This window comes from Biomphalaria glabrata, chromosome 2, assembly GCF_947242115.1.
Source record: "Biomphalaria glabrata chromosome 2, xgBioGlab47.1, whole genome shotgun sequence".
In the NCBI taxonomy this organism is placed as follows: Eukaryota; Metazoa; Mollusca; class Gastropoda; family Planorbidae; genus Biomphalaria; species Biomphalaria glabrata.
The window spans coordinates 58,204,865-58,220,448 of record NC_074712.1 but is presented as its reverse complement, the minus strand read 5'-3'; the positions used below and the strand labels follow the sequence as shown (position 1 = coordinate 58,220,448).

At 36.4% G+C, this 15,584-nt stretch overlaps 1 protein-coding gene across 2 annotated transcripts in view; it reads left to right on the top strand.

Annotated features, from left to right (window-relative positions):
- Window positions 1–15,584, top strand: part of LOC106065609 (serine/threonine-protein kinase SBK1-like) — a 43,465-nt gene that overhangs the window by 9,815 nt on the left and 18,066 nt on the right. Inside the window, exon 1 of one of the 2 annotated variants that reach the window (XM_013224464.2) lies at window positions 12,655–13,022. The exons of the other annotated variant lie outside the window; for it this stretch is intronic. The gene's annotated coding sequence lies outside the window, so the exon portion shown is untranslated. Of the gene's footprint in view, window positions 1–12,654; window positions 13,023–15,584 lie in introns of those variants that run through there. 2 annotated transcript variants of the gene reach the window in all.

Below are 15,584 nucleotides of genomic sequence, written 5' to 3'. Positions count from 1 at the left end.
GGCGTTAAAAAAAAAGGATGGAACGGCCTGGTATAGGCATTGAACCCAATGCAGGATTTACATAAAGGCAACAGCAGCTCCTCAAGTTATAGCTTAGGGGTCTCACTTTCTTAAGGCTCTTCTAAAATTGTTTGAGTGAATTTGTTATGAAGAAAATTGACTTTATGTTAAATGTGTATTATTTCAAAGACTATATACGTCTTAATTACATATTGATCCAACCCTGTAGCTCTAGATATCTTCAAATCATAATTGGCACGGACATAATATCTGGACTAGTAAAGGTCCACATTTCTCAATTAGCGTTGCGCTTATCTAGTTCAAATCCGGTCCTGATTAAACATATATAACAGACAACCAATATTTCTTTTTTTCTCCCCTTTCAGTTTCTCTCTCTTTCTCTTTCTCTCTCTCTCTCTCTCTCTCTCTTCTCTCAAACGTTTCTGATTGTCTTCCATTGTTCAAACACTAGAGTATACATTTTAAATTCCCATTTTAGACCTTGTGGTCTATAGGGCAGATGATGTAAAGGTCATCTGTTTCTGTGGCTCACGGTTAACGAGGTGTCATGTGACCAACCGCCTTTACTTTTCCCCCAACTAATGTCAGGTACCCATTAGAGCTGGGCGAACTCAGAGGCGCCCAAAGATCCCGAAATTAAAAATCCCAGTCTTCACCAGGATTCGAATCCGGGACCCCCGGTTCGGAAGCCGAGCGCTTAATCGCTCAGCCACGGCTCCTCCAGAATAAACATTATGATTTAACGTTATTTCCTGTACAAATTACGGTCCTATCAGACTAATTCCAATCACAGCCTAGGTCTGGCTTGTGTTTTTAGTGCAGGTATTCGATCTACCTTTCTTCTCTTGTTGTTCAGCTTTACCCTTAAAGACCTTGACCTGGTTTCCTAACAACGCAACCGGTTGCAGCTGTTGTTTTTAAGCATTTCTAGACTAAATGGCAGTGTTTCTTGGTTGTTCCCTGTCAAGTCAATGAGATAATAGGGAAGAATCATTATCTAATTATTAATCAATATTTTTTTTTAATTCTAATTCTGAGACCAAATGTTCTCTTCAATTAAAATGTGAATTTATTCCAGTCTGGCAGGTTCTGCTTTGTTAATAGTAATATGTATTAAGATTTTCACACTAAAACGTAAGCGTAGTTGTCTGCTCTTTGTTTACATTTTGATCTTTAAGATACCATTTACGTTTTTCGGACAATCAAATATTATAATAGAGAGAAAAAAAAAGCAATATGAAGAAGTGCTGTGGCAAAATAGTGAAACCTAAAGAAAAAAAGTAAGAAAATGGAAAGAGATTTTGAAATAACTAGACAAAGGTCAAGGAAATCCTATTGAGCGATCAAAGTTGCCAACTAGATAATGACAACTATTTTAATCTACGAGCACAAAAAAAGATTACAAATTTGATTGATGAAAAGTGCGTGAAAATTATGATGTCGTTTAATACAATAATTGGATTATCAATACTTCCGTGTTGTGAATACACTAAGAGACTTTCTATTTACAAAGCAGGAAGCTTTGTCACAGCAGTTTTGGATAGATGGTCGTTTTGACGTTTTGAAACTTTGATATAATTTGTGTTCACACGAAAATGGTTTATTTAAGTTATGGTATCACCAATAAAGGAGGCGCGGTGGCTGTGATGTAAAGCACTTGGCTTCCGAACCGGAGGATCAGTCCCGGGTTCGAATCCTGGGGAAGACTGGGATTTTTAATTTCGGGATCTGAGTCTACCAAATGGGTGCCTGAAATTAGTTGGGGAATGGTAAAGGAGGTTGGTCGTTGCGCTGTCTACGTTAACCGTAGGCTACAGATGACCTTTACATCATCTGCCCTGTAGCCCACGAGGTCGGAAAGGGGAACTTTACTTTTTATCACCAATTTTTTTTTTTTAAAAATGATGGTTATCATTCTGTGCGTTTCGAGGGGGGGGGGGAAGAGGGGAGAGAATCTATACCGTATACTAAGCTATAGTGTAGCATACTGAAATAAAAGACTATACAAGTTTTGTGTTAAATTATCGTCAGAATGTCTGCGCCTGAACATCCTCTACTCTTGCTATTTAAAGACTTTTTTTTTTTACCAGCCAGAGTGTTGACTTGTGCAAACTCATTTCTTTTCTTTTCCTAGTAAATTCTATTCAGCAGTTTTCTTTCAAATTTACTCTCCAAGGTTTGAACTCTTTTAGCCTCAGCGTTCTTTCACAACCATTTAGGAGTACAGACACCACTAAAGAATACAGATTTCATTATTTTTCGAAGCTGGTGATACTCTTTCAGATTTTCCACTGTGAAAAGATCTTTGTAAAAAGCTATATCCCCAATGTATAATTTTCATTTGGAGATTTACTTTACTTATTTATTTCAGTAATGTAAAATGGTGTTACGAAGCCTGCATAGTGCGGTATTTTCTTTCCTGTTTACAACTTTACACTGATGGTAACCAGCTTTTCAGTGTTATCTTAATTGGAAGAACTCGTGTTGACGCACTAATTGGCAAGTAAAAGTAAATTGAAAGAGGTTTCAATACTCTCAGACTTCTTGTGTGTCTGGCTAAATGCGTTGTTGATACACGGTCGTCGGATTTTGTAGCTCCAGACGCCGGTGTAGGCGTATTATAATCTTAAGGTAGACATTGAAATAAACTTTAACAGACGTCTTTTTAAAAATAAATAAATTAATATAACTAATAAATGTACACAGCTTTCAATTTCAATATAGGTGTATGAGTAGAAACACAAGTGCAATTTAATACTTAAACAAGATGTAAATCACTAAAAAGACACTTCCTTCAGTCTATCACTTGTCTCCCCTCTCTTCCACGTTCACACCAGTATTTATTAACTTGAACTACGACAGACCAGCTCGTGATTTCATCAGAATCTCTTCAGCCTACACAACCAAAACCATCCGCTCACCTTTTCTCATGGTTACATCAAAAACATGCTTGTACACTCCATAACATGCGTGACTAGTCGGCATATTGTTTGTTTTCTTTAAGGCTTTTTTCTTCACACAAGTATAGCTTTTTGCTAATTGGTGACTGGGCTCTACGAGACCTGAAAAAAAATCTACTTATGTATATACTTAAATATATCTAATTATATCCAATATTATGATTATTAAAAAAAAAAAATTTCAGTTTTACCAAATGCATTGATCAAATCGATTAGTAAAACAGTTTCCTTTGAGTAGCATCTTATATATTAAGATGGCTATATGGTCGTGTGGTGAGCGCTTTGGTCACGATAGTCCAGATAGTCCAGGGTTTGATTCTTGCCAGTGACCTTCCATTGACGTCCAGCACGAGGTTTGGGCTAGGATGTAATAATCTTCATTCCTGAAGTAACGTCCGAAATTTATAAAACGAACATAAAATTATAGGAACTGTTTTTTTGATTTTCTTGGTAACAGTAATAGATATCAATTTATGGATTAATTAGTTTAATAACAAAGTTTCGTATTTGTCAGATCAATGAATTCTAGTTGGGTGTAGAAAGGGAGGGGAAGGGAAAGAAGACGAATTTTTTTTTTCTCTTGTGAAAAATATTCAAATCTACGTCGACCACAAAATACACACAAAAAAATGTCTCAAGGAGAGACAAACTGGAGTCATGAGGAACTGATTTATCTGAGCAATCTCCCCTAACATCTGGCAAGAATATGTGGGCATTTTGCCTTAAGTTTTACAGAAGGCCGCAATATTCGTTTAGCTAATTTTTTTTTTTTTTTGGCTAGCGGTATGGTGTTTGCTTTTGCGTAAAAGAAGGAGGGGGAAATATGCTGAAACGATTAGTTTAACTAATACGTGTACTAGACATGATAATGCGACCATCGCTGTTTACCTGCGTTCTTCTATTTCTAGCCCAACCCAGATCAAAAGATCAACAATGAATTGTGTTTTTCAGGGCGCAAGGTTATTAGCTTAATTCCGTCTCAATTAGATGTTCTATAGCCCGTTTTAGTATTGGTCTCGTTGGCGTTCACGTCGGTAAAGCGTCAGATAGTCGTCTACTTGTGTTCGCTTGTTCTAGCGCAGTAATACATTTCAGTTTTATCAAAACGTCATAGAGTTTGAGCGAACCTCGTTTTCAAATAGAGGCTGATGCCCCCCGCACTGTGAAGCACAGATGCCTTGAATTATGGTGTTGCAGACATAACATAATGTTGGTAGAGAATAAGCCAATCCATTCGATTATTTGTTGTCATAAGCAAAATATAAAAGATACTTTTTAGAAACCTACAAAGCCTGTACAAGGGAAAGAACTCCACATTTAAAACTATAACTCTCAATTACTGTAGAATTGATTTCCCCTTTTCATTATCAAATAAAATAATTAGTTACCATTAATGTATTGACCAATTGGTTAACAAACAGACAGACAGAATGAGTTGATATAAGCTTTGTAAATATAGTTAATAACATGTTTTACAATATGAGATAATCCATAATGGTATAATTCATTAAGACACAATTCATAATGACATAATTTATTTAGACATAATTCATAATGCATTATTCATAATGACATAATTCATAATGGCATACTTTCTAAGGCATAATCCCTGATCCTAGCTATATATATTTTGGCCTTCGCCAATGCATACATTTCGTTTGTTTGTTGACAACTGACAGGAAACGTGCGTCTCCCACGTGCACCCGTCACCAACGTGCACCCTGGGTAATTTTCCTGGAAGATTTGTATGATGTGGGAGTGGGATTCATAACAAACGAATATTCACATTTGACTAGAGTAACACCTTTAATAAAATAATAAAATCATTAAATTTAAAAAGCCTTCAGAAGAGAACACTCACAAGTAAAGTAGCAATCATACATAAAACACTGAACCATAATCTTCAAATACACAAACAAAATCTAACAAATACTCAGAAAGACACAAAGATGACGTCACATTCCTCGTTCCATATGCTAGGACAAATTTGTACAAATGCTCCTTCTTCCCTAGTGCTATTAGAGCATGGAATGGTTTGCCTGAGCTAGCCAGGAAAACCAGTGACTTGGCAGAATTTAAGTCATTGGTTAATATGCATGTCTGAATGCATGACGCGTAGGACGTAATCATCTTTTTTTTTTTTTTTTTGAAGTAACGTCTGTATTATATAAGAAGAAGAAGAGATTTTTATAAGCTAGAAACAAAAAGTTGAAACTATAAATAATCATATGTGAACGTTTTATAAAATGCTTACATTAAAATAGATGCCAGGAACACTTGGCCTACACGAAGATTTGGCCAAAATAAGAAACTGTATTTTATATTTTTGGGTGAGAATCTAGATTCTTTTAATAACCTGGTAAGAAGCGCTGGTGATTTATGTTGTTACAAATTGAAACTAGGAGCTCGGAATGTCAAACATGCTAATTTATTCTAAGACTTGCCGTAATTGGTGGCAGGGTGTAAATTTTAATGGGGTATTTTAAGAGTGTTGCACCGGTAAGTAAACAGAACTTTCAGCGAAAACGAGATCAAAACAAGAGAAACAGAAATAAAGTATAAATCATAGACTTGTAGATATTAGATCTAGACTGGAAATCTAAAACAAATTCTTATCTGCGATTAATCGATTCACAGACCTATATATATATATACATTTTTATGTACGTAACTCTTTTGCAAGCTGTAAGGGAAGTCGCCCAAATCAGTCTTTTTCTGTCTTAGAATAATACATAGACACATATATTAATACTTCTATGATCTAGATCAGTGATATCCAACCTTGCTCGACTTGCGGGCCATTTTATTTCCAACACTCGAGTCGCGGGCCACATCAACAAAAAAAGAAAAAAAAAACTAAATATAATTAACCTGAAACTATTTGATTAGAAACCCGTGGATCTAGCACCCGTAGTTTAACAATCTTTTATTCGCGGCTCAAATCAAGAATGCCGCCATATTTGTTTTATAATGCCATTTATATTTTGTTTTTTTTTCCGACAGCCACATTTTCCTTATGAAACAAACATGCTAGCGTATCATCATGTTCCACACACACACACAAAATTAAAGATACATTCACTTTTCCTGGTAGATTCTCATTTCAGAGTCCCATTTCATAAACACACAAATGTTACTAAAGGTCATGGTACCAACCCATTAGAGAAAAAATGAGGACCCTAACGTAGGTAAAGATACATCTTTCAACCTTATTTTTTTTTGGAGGGGGGTTTTCTACTCTTTGTGCCGACGTTTTGCCGGGCCGGATGGAACAACTTTGCTGGCCAGATCTGGCCCGCGAGCCCTATTTTGGGCATCACTGATCTAGATCAAAAAATTAAATTACATGTTACATAGGTTAGGGTTGAAAAAAAACAACAACTTTACTTCTTATAACTACTTTACAAAACAACGCCTTGTTGATTGGAAGTCTGGTGATGTGTGTGCGTGTGTATAATATGAATGGGAGTGTGATAATTTGTGTGTGAATGTGTGTGAGGATGTGTGGGATTGAAATGTGATATGTGGGGTAGTGTGATGGTGTGCGGGATAGTGCTGATGTGTGGGAGCGTGATGGTATGTGGGAGTGTGGTGATATATGTGGAGATCATGATGGTGTTTGATGATGTGTGGATGTATAAGGACAAGGTGTGTGAGATTAGGATAATTTGCGTACATGATTATTTATATATATATATATATATATATTTAATAAACACTTTGAAATAAGTGCACCCTGTGGTGATTACTGCTCAAACTTTCAAGGTGAAATTGAGGCAATTACCATAGCACTACAGACAGTGGAAAACAAATTATATGAAGGAGTGCAATCACCACCAGATATTGTTGTCTTTACAGTCTCCCAATCCACTCTGCAAGCAGTTAACAGCAGCACCTCAAAAAAGCCCAAGAGAGTTGTTAACACTCATTGTGATAATCCATCAGATGATATCAATATTAAATATTAATATCACACTACAGTGGATCCCTGGACACATTGCCATCATGGGAAATGAAAAGGCAGATAAGCTATCAAAGGCAGGTTCATTTATGGAACAACCCCAGATAGACCTGTAAACTACCTCACCCTAAGGTCAATGTTAGTCAACAATTACAAAAGGAGTGGCTCAACCAATGGACATCAGGAAACACAGGCAGAGCCATGTACAACGAAATGACTATGCCTAACAAACTGGACAGTATTAACTTCCTCCCCTGCAAAGAACAATCTACAATTTTCCAACTAAGAACAGGACACACACCTCTATTAAATTACCATCTGAACAAAATAAACTCCACACAACTCCCCCTTTGCAGACACTGCGCCCACACTTATGAAACGGTAAACCATATCCTCATAATCCACCTTAGGCAGACCCTACTCCCACTACAGCCCAACATAACCAACACCCTGTACGGCAGTGCGGAACAACTGAAGAAAACAGCACACTTTTTTTCCTTGGCACAGTCTGCAACAGAGATGACAGCTCAGCAGCAATAAAGCTGGCTAGCAGAAGAAGAAGAAGAAGTAATTGAAGATACCTGCAAAAGTAGGATTATGTGCGTGAGTTTCCTAACAATGAATGTGAAATTCATATTTAATGTGTCTGAAATTTTCTGTTTATCTTTAACAAAAAAAAAATAAAAAAAATAACAATATAAAATGAAAAAAAGGCCGAACTATAAATCTATGTCAAAATCAGAATATTTACACGTCTATGATGCACAGTTTACTTTATGTTTCCATTTTATAAAAACTTGTCGAAAAATCGTTTTAGACAGCAGACGATGAAAAGCATAAAAATTCTGTCTATAGAAAACACGAATCAAGTGTTGAGTTTGTAATTGATATATTCAGTTAACTAGGCCATCCCGCCTACATGCACACAATAAAACATATCATCTAATATATGAGGTACTATGCAAGGAGTATGTATGTATGTATGTATCTATGCCCCTCAATGAAATCAAAACCATTTGACCAATCTTGATAATACTTGGCATAATTTTCCTTAGATCAATGGCGGAAATCGTAGTGTATGCTTAATGTCCCTCCCACAACCGTAGGGGCCTATAGAAAAATTACATACATTTATCTCTATTAAAAAACGAAACAAATCTGGTCAACCCGATTTGAAAGTAATTTATAGGCTATTTAATATCATTTTGTCGGTTAAACCGATAAACCCATTTTTACACTCTCTCTGTATATATATATATATATACACAGGGCATTTTTTGTGACGGTACGCACCGGTACGGCGTACCGGCACTTATTTGTAAAAATTACTACTTTTCTTGAATTTAACGTATATTATTAATTTTTAGTAATTAAAAGTTAGGCAATAAACTACTGAGTTCCGACACCTAATCACTGAGTACCGGCACCTATTTTTGTACAAAAGAAAGCACTGTATACATATTGTTACGTATTTCTGAATCTTCTGGCTAAATGTATTAGTAGGCACACAAATAAAAACACTGCAAAGAACTTGACGACTAAACTTTCAGTTTCATATAGCTTTAATGACTATTAACTCTAACAATTCGTCACTGTAACATGTAGCGTAGAAGACTGTACAATATCTGTCAGTTTACAGTTAGCTATACTTCGTTGCAATAGATCTCTTCACTTCGTTGCAATTCATCTCTTGTCCTCTTGCATCGAGCCGTATTCCACAGAACAGAACACCGACACACATCCCAGTGTCGCTCCAGGTCTCCCAAAGCTGAACCAAGTCGTACTCAAGTCTACCGAATCAGAGCCGCACACGTCTTACATCGACTGTATCGACTGTAACGGCTCAAGTCCACTGTAGTTCGCTGTATAGACTTTAACGACAGTCGTCCACTCCAGTTAACTCTACCCTAGTTAACTTGCATCGAGTCGTACACATCTCTTATCTACTGTCTCGCACAGTAGGCAACAGTAACGACGACTGTACCGAAGACTGTACCGACGATTCCACCTACGACTCCATACGACTCTCTCACGCCTACCTTGATAGCTGTACAAGCTTCTGTTAAGTCTAGAGCTTGTTGGTGTATTTCTAAGCATTCACAGTCTTCTTGCATAGCTACGTACGTACAGTTCATGTCAAACGCATGAGTGCAGTAATCAAACTTCGAGTTCCTCTCGTAGACACTGGCAGATAGACAGAAGTCTTTAAGGCCCACAGCAACAGGCTTGGACGCAGACCCAACGTTGTCTTGATCTGTCCGGCTGGTAGAGGTACTCATATCAGGTATATCTGTAGCTAAAGCTTCGGTCAAACTACAGGTCTCTTTTATTGTTTCTTCAGCGGTCTCATTCTGCTTTTCGTTGAAATAGTAACAGCTACCGTCTCTTTTCCTTTCTTGTGGGCCACATTCGTTTGGTTTGCTATCACAGTCACAGACAGCACAACCATCGCCAGCATCCCTATCGTAGATCTGTTCGTCCTCTGGAACAACACGTGAGGGCACGTCACATCCTGTCTTTGTTTACACACATAGATTCCAGAGAACACTCGGTGCTGTGTCATCTCGCCGGGGTCACACATAGTGACCTCTACCTGTCACTGTTCATTCATAACAATATGAATGGAGCATTTGCTATGTTTGACATGGATTAAAATGTAATCCACTAGATCTGGAATACCTAAACTAAGGCCAAGGGCGTAGCTAGGAATTTTCCATCGTTTGGGGTCCGGGAGGGTTAACTTTTTTGGGGGCCCCTGCATTTTGCGTAATATTTAATTTTTAATGCAAAAACACTCATTTGGGGGGCCTCCCTAATGTGGGTGCCCGGGGGGATTTTCAAATTCTCCCCCTTCTCCCCCACCCTAGCTTCGCCACTGACTAAGGCCCGCAGGCAGCGGGTCATATCCAGCTAGTTTTAATTAAATAGAACAAATTTGACCAATCCATTGTGAAATCCTAACACAGGCCAATGTTATGAATATAGTTTGTGTTTTGCTCTAGTTTTAATTGCGCGGAGAATTGTTGGGCTGGATGACAAATCTTATATAATACAGACGTTACTTCAAAAAAAAAAAGATGATTACGTCCTACGCGTCATGCATTTATTCATGTATATTAACCAATGACTTAAATTCTGCCAAGTCACTGGTTTTCCTGGCTAGCTCATTCCATGCTCTAATAGCACTAGGGAAGAAGGAGTATTTGTACAAATTAGTCCTAGCATATGGAAACAGGAGTGTGTCTTTATCTTTGTGTCTTTCAGAGTATTTTATTAGATTTTGTTTTTGTATTTGAAGATTATGGTTCAGTGTTTTTGTATAATTGCTACTTTACTTTTGAGTCTTCTCTCCTGAAGGCTTTCTAAATTTAGTGATTTTACTAAAGATGTTACTCTTGTCAAATATGGTTATTCGTTTGTTATGAATCTCACTGCTCTATTTTGTGTCTGTTCCAGTTTCTTTATGTTTTCTTGAGTTGTGGGGTCCCGAAAATGCTGTGTACATTCAATTATTGGCGTAACTAAGGTTAAATAACATTTTAGTTATATGTTCTTATTTGATATATAGGTGTTTTGATTATTTAGAAAATACTAGTTTTTAATCGACAAAGTCGTAGGGTATGTACACGGATTCGGGGCGCGTAATATTAAAAATTCCCAACGGTCACCAAATTTGACAGGGGGCTTTGGCCACAACGTATGAATCGATTTCCAAGTTAACCTAATATCCCCTGAGACGTTTGACCCTGAATGTCGCAATAACCTCCCTTTGTTATTATTTTATTTGGGTTTTTTAAAATTATCTTTCCTTCTTTTGTGTCTGGCCAAGTAAATTTCACTTCGCTTTCTTAGCTGTGTTAAGAAGAATTCCCCCCTCCCCCCTTTCCATTTTATCTTCTTATTGATCTTTTCATGTAATTTGAAGGGAGATAACAATATGCCATAAAAAAGTAGATGTATTGTCAGACTTATGAACGTGTTGTGGACGCCACTTCGGTACGAGTTATATCCCTCGGTTGCGCACCTTTGGTTGGTGTGTATTTCGGCTAAATTGTGCATTGCAGTGTAAAAGCGTTCTTGAACATGATGACGTAACGTGGGAGGAATTCAGAGAGAGACAGCAGACGGCATGAAGGCCTATCGCCATTGTTTAAGATGTGATGTTTCAAGACTAAACTATTGTTAAATGTGTTTGAATGGCGGGAAAAATATTATTAGCTAGCTTGTTAGCGTATCCAGTGTACAAAACAACCAAAATGCTGATAAACTTTATTTTTTAAAGGTATATGATAATATTTAATAATATTACAACTAGCCGGATATGACCCGCCGCCTGAGGGCATTAGTTTGGGTATTACTGATCTACTGGATTAAATTTAGATCTATGTCAAACATGGCGAATGTTACATTTATTTATATATATATTTATATATATTGGCCACGAAACTGAAAGTAAAGTGTACAAATGGGTTTATCAGTTTAGCCGACAGATTTATATGAAATATAAAATACTGTGAAATACGGGTTTACCCGATTTGTTAAAAAGTTTCGTTCTTTAACAGAGATTAATGAAGGTGTTTTTTTTTAGGCCTTTACGGTTGTGGGAGGGACAGTCAACATACACAACGATCTCCGCCATAATCTACTGTATTAAATTTTATATGCTTTTCGTTTCAATCGATACCAAAATGGAAGGACGGTTCCAATGTCACTACTTTTCTTATAGCATGTTTGATAAAACTAACAAAAGGGTAACTACCTAGCATTAATAAAGGAGACTTGATATGAAGATCACGCATAGAGGTATTCTAAAAAATTCTAGATGGATTATCTTTTCGTTTGATAGGAGATAGTCATGGCTTAATTTATCGTCCTTGACATTATTTAGTTTATAGAGAATCTCTCCAATAGTATTGGCCATTGGCAAGATGCACGTTAAGCACAGTAATCTCCCTTTTCTTTCAATTTCGAAATTTTAAGATGCGAATTAAATTCATTCAGCAATAACAGTAACATAGAAAAAAGAAGAGAAAGCGATAAGGAAAAAAGTAGTGACCAGATAAGGAAACCTTAAGAAAATTATTTAAAAAAAAAAATTAAACGATTTGGGAGAGATTTAGAATTAGTTTTCGCAACAGATCTACTGTCTACATGTAACCTCTTCAAAGTGATTGTAATATTTTGTGTAGAAAAAAAAAAGTCAAACATCTTTGTACAATAACAGAAGAGGATACAAGATAATCCGTTTCGAGGTCATAATAAACTGAGGGAATGAATGTGTGGGCGAGCATCATATTGCTGTAAAAAAAATAAAAATCAATTTTAGCTATTATAAGATTTCTTCATTTAGACTACGGTAATGAGATTAAAGAACTATTTTCAGAGATCACGGCATTTTCAGGTCACTCTACCCTTTGCCTTTATGGATTCCGCCCCTTAGAGTTGAGCGCCCTGTTTACAAGTCGAGGCGCCATAGATATTTATACGGATACTTATATCTGGCCTAAGTGAGGTATTGATTTGTATCAACGGATCAACAGCGTCTATATTAATGTCAAACATAGCTCACATTTATATCATTCTTGGGGATAAAAATAGTCCGCCATTTTTTCTTCTTCTTTTTTTTTTTTTGCTTTCTGACCATCTGTTCGTGAGTTGACAGTGGAGGCGGGTAACGAGAGACGCGGGGGCGCTTCAGTCCGCCTCCTTGCGTCTGCTGATAGATGTACTAATACAAGATCACGCAGATAGTAAAAATATTGTCCGTATGTACATTATGTAGCTTGTGATAGAAATATCGTTCGCTGATTTCGTGCTTCTGTACTTTTTATGTGTGTGCCTTCAATACTGTATCGTTGGAGGTCGGGATAGAAAGGGAAAGAAAAAGGAACACACATAGTAATGACGTCATTTTAGCAGCGCCTGATGTATTGATTGACGAGATTGGCTGTGTCTCCGTGATCTAAAAAAAAAAAAACGTGATTTTCTTAAATGGAGATTTCTTTTCTGTTTAAGAAAAATGTGGGTGCAGAATATAGACCTAAATTTTTATGGCATAAAAATTAACACTTCAGCATAAGGTAGGATTCGTGTTTGTTAATTTGTATAATTGTAGCTATCCTTCCTTTATACAGGCTACTATTTTTGCAATATATAACTTGAACTGTTCTAATTTTTCGGCACAGCTTTTGAAATAGTGTATATAGATCTACGCTAGAATGTTTGAAGTTTTGCAAATCTGATCTCTGGTAGGCTCAGTCAATGCAACAGTTTTAAAATAATGTATTCCGATTCAATTTTTTTTTTATTCCGTTTGAGTTATCTTCTCTTTATTTTGGCATTATCATTATAATACTAAGGCTTGTCTTCGAGTCCGAAGATTGATGAGGCATACAAAACTTCCCCTGAATACGCAGCCCCAGCTTTGACCTACATATTTTACCACACTCAACGCAGGCGTAACCATTGTTCGCCGGTGGGCAAGAGATAAAGAAAGCCTATTGTTCACGCACAATAGATCATTGTACCAACACACACACACCATATTTATCAACCCATACACATAATCTTCATCATCGCATACACACCTATTATTTTATCAACCCATACACACACACACACACACACACACACACACACACTTTTCATCATCAAACACACATACACACAATAGTTATCAACCTATTTATTAGTCAACACATATACATAATAGTTAGCAAACCATTTACACATGATATCAATTTGTATTATAGAGAAAATCTTTTTGTTTGTAATTTGGACTCATACACATCTTGACATATAATATTGGATGATTAACAATGGATTTCATTTTTTTTTTAAATGTAAGCTGGTAAGTTTGCGTTGAACAGTTTTTTTCAAAAAAAAAACAATTTAGTTTTGAAAAAAGTTTGAGTTTAAATCTGCACTTAAATAAAACGATAAATAGGCTTGGGCAGTGTTTCTCAAACTGTGTTCTTCGGAATAGGTGTTCCACTAACTACTGGAATAATTAATTAGTAGACTACCGCGTGAATTAATCTCTAAGTAAATGCAGAAAAAAAAAAAGATTTTTAGTAGTTCTTGATAACAAAATAAATTCTATAACATCACAATGAACGTTGAACTGATCTAGATTCTAACTCTAATTTGCAACAAAGATAAAATAAAAGATTGACCATTAAATGATTTCTGGTTGATTTTTTTTCCTGAAGAGCACTTTATATATGTGTATATATAGTTCGTCCATCGTGGTTCGATGATGACCACTTTGTCATCCAGGGGGCTGAGGGCTTTGCACTGGGGTGTTATGCATGGCCTGATCCGCCTGTGTGCAAGGTTGCAGTTCTATTACAATTCAATTAAAACAAGTTATTTTTTTTAACTTCAGTTTCTTACAACCTATTTGTGGAAAGCAAGATTCTCTTATTATATTACGATAAAGTCACACCAGATATTAGAATGTATTTTTTTAAATACATAAGCCGCGGGAAATACTGCATTCCTCATTAATCTACGGACTCGAAGACCAGTATTATAATTTTCTTATCAGCAATTAGAAATTAAAAAATCAACGTGTTCCGCTAACTACTTAGAATGAGCGAAATGTTCCGTAAAGGACAAAGTTTGGGAACCACTCGGCCTGAGAATGGTGACACTTGAAATGAGTATATAATCGATCACTTTAGTCAAAGTCTAAGACTAAAGTAGAAAAGGAAATTAAGACTGAAACAAAATGAGAGACAGAGAAAGAGAAAGAAAGTCAAAGAAAGATAGAAGGAATAATGGAAAGATAGAGATAGACAGGAAGAGAAAGAGACAGAGGAAGAGAGAGATAGAGACAGATCGAGAAAAGAGAGAGAGAGAGAGAGAAGAGAAAGTTAAATACAATTACAATAACAAAATATTGCTTAAAAAGATCAAAATATAAAACCTTTTTCTTATCAGAGTTTAAGGGACTAATTCATACGAGTACCCTTACTAATTGTTCATATTATTTTGTTTCGGGTTTAAACGTTTGAAAAGATGCCCATTCTATTGTTAGACAAAGGTCTACATTGACTAATAAACGATCTAGATTACCAAAGTGATACTACTCCAATATAAAATTAGAGGTAGTTCGTTTCTCAATGAACTATCAGACAAAATGTCACACACACACACACACACACACACACAAAACACAACTTCCCTCTCGTCAGGATTTCAAGTAAACATCGAGCCTCCCCTGAGGATTTGAACCAAGGACGTAAAGTTTGAAAGCCCAGCGTTCTACTTATCATTTTCCACGAGTTCCACCGCCGCGCGCACACCACTGTTTTGATAGGTTTTGGTCATAAGTATACAACAAACTAAAGCGACCAATAAATGTCGACACGCAATAACAGGCTTCACACTGCGATATTAACTAGCCACAAGTTATATCTGTTCTCTTTGGATATGATAAGCAGGGCCGAATGTTAGGTATAGAAATATATCCGACTTTCAACGGGTCAGAAACTTATAATTTTTTTTTATTTTTTTTTTCGCAATTTTTACGGCTTGCAAAAATGTTGTGAATAAGAAGTGTAGGCTTGTTGCATGTTTGGACTAAGTAACTACAAATCTATCAAGGGCCTTACCCTCCACAAACTCAAAAAATATAC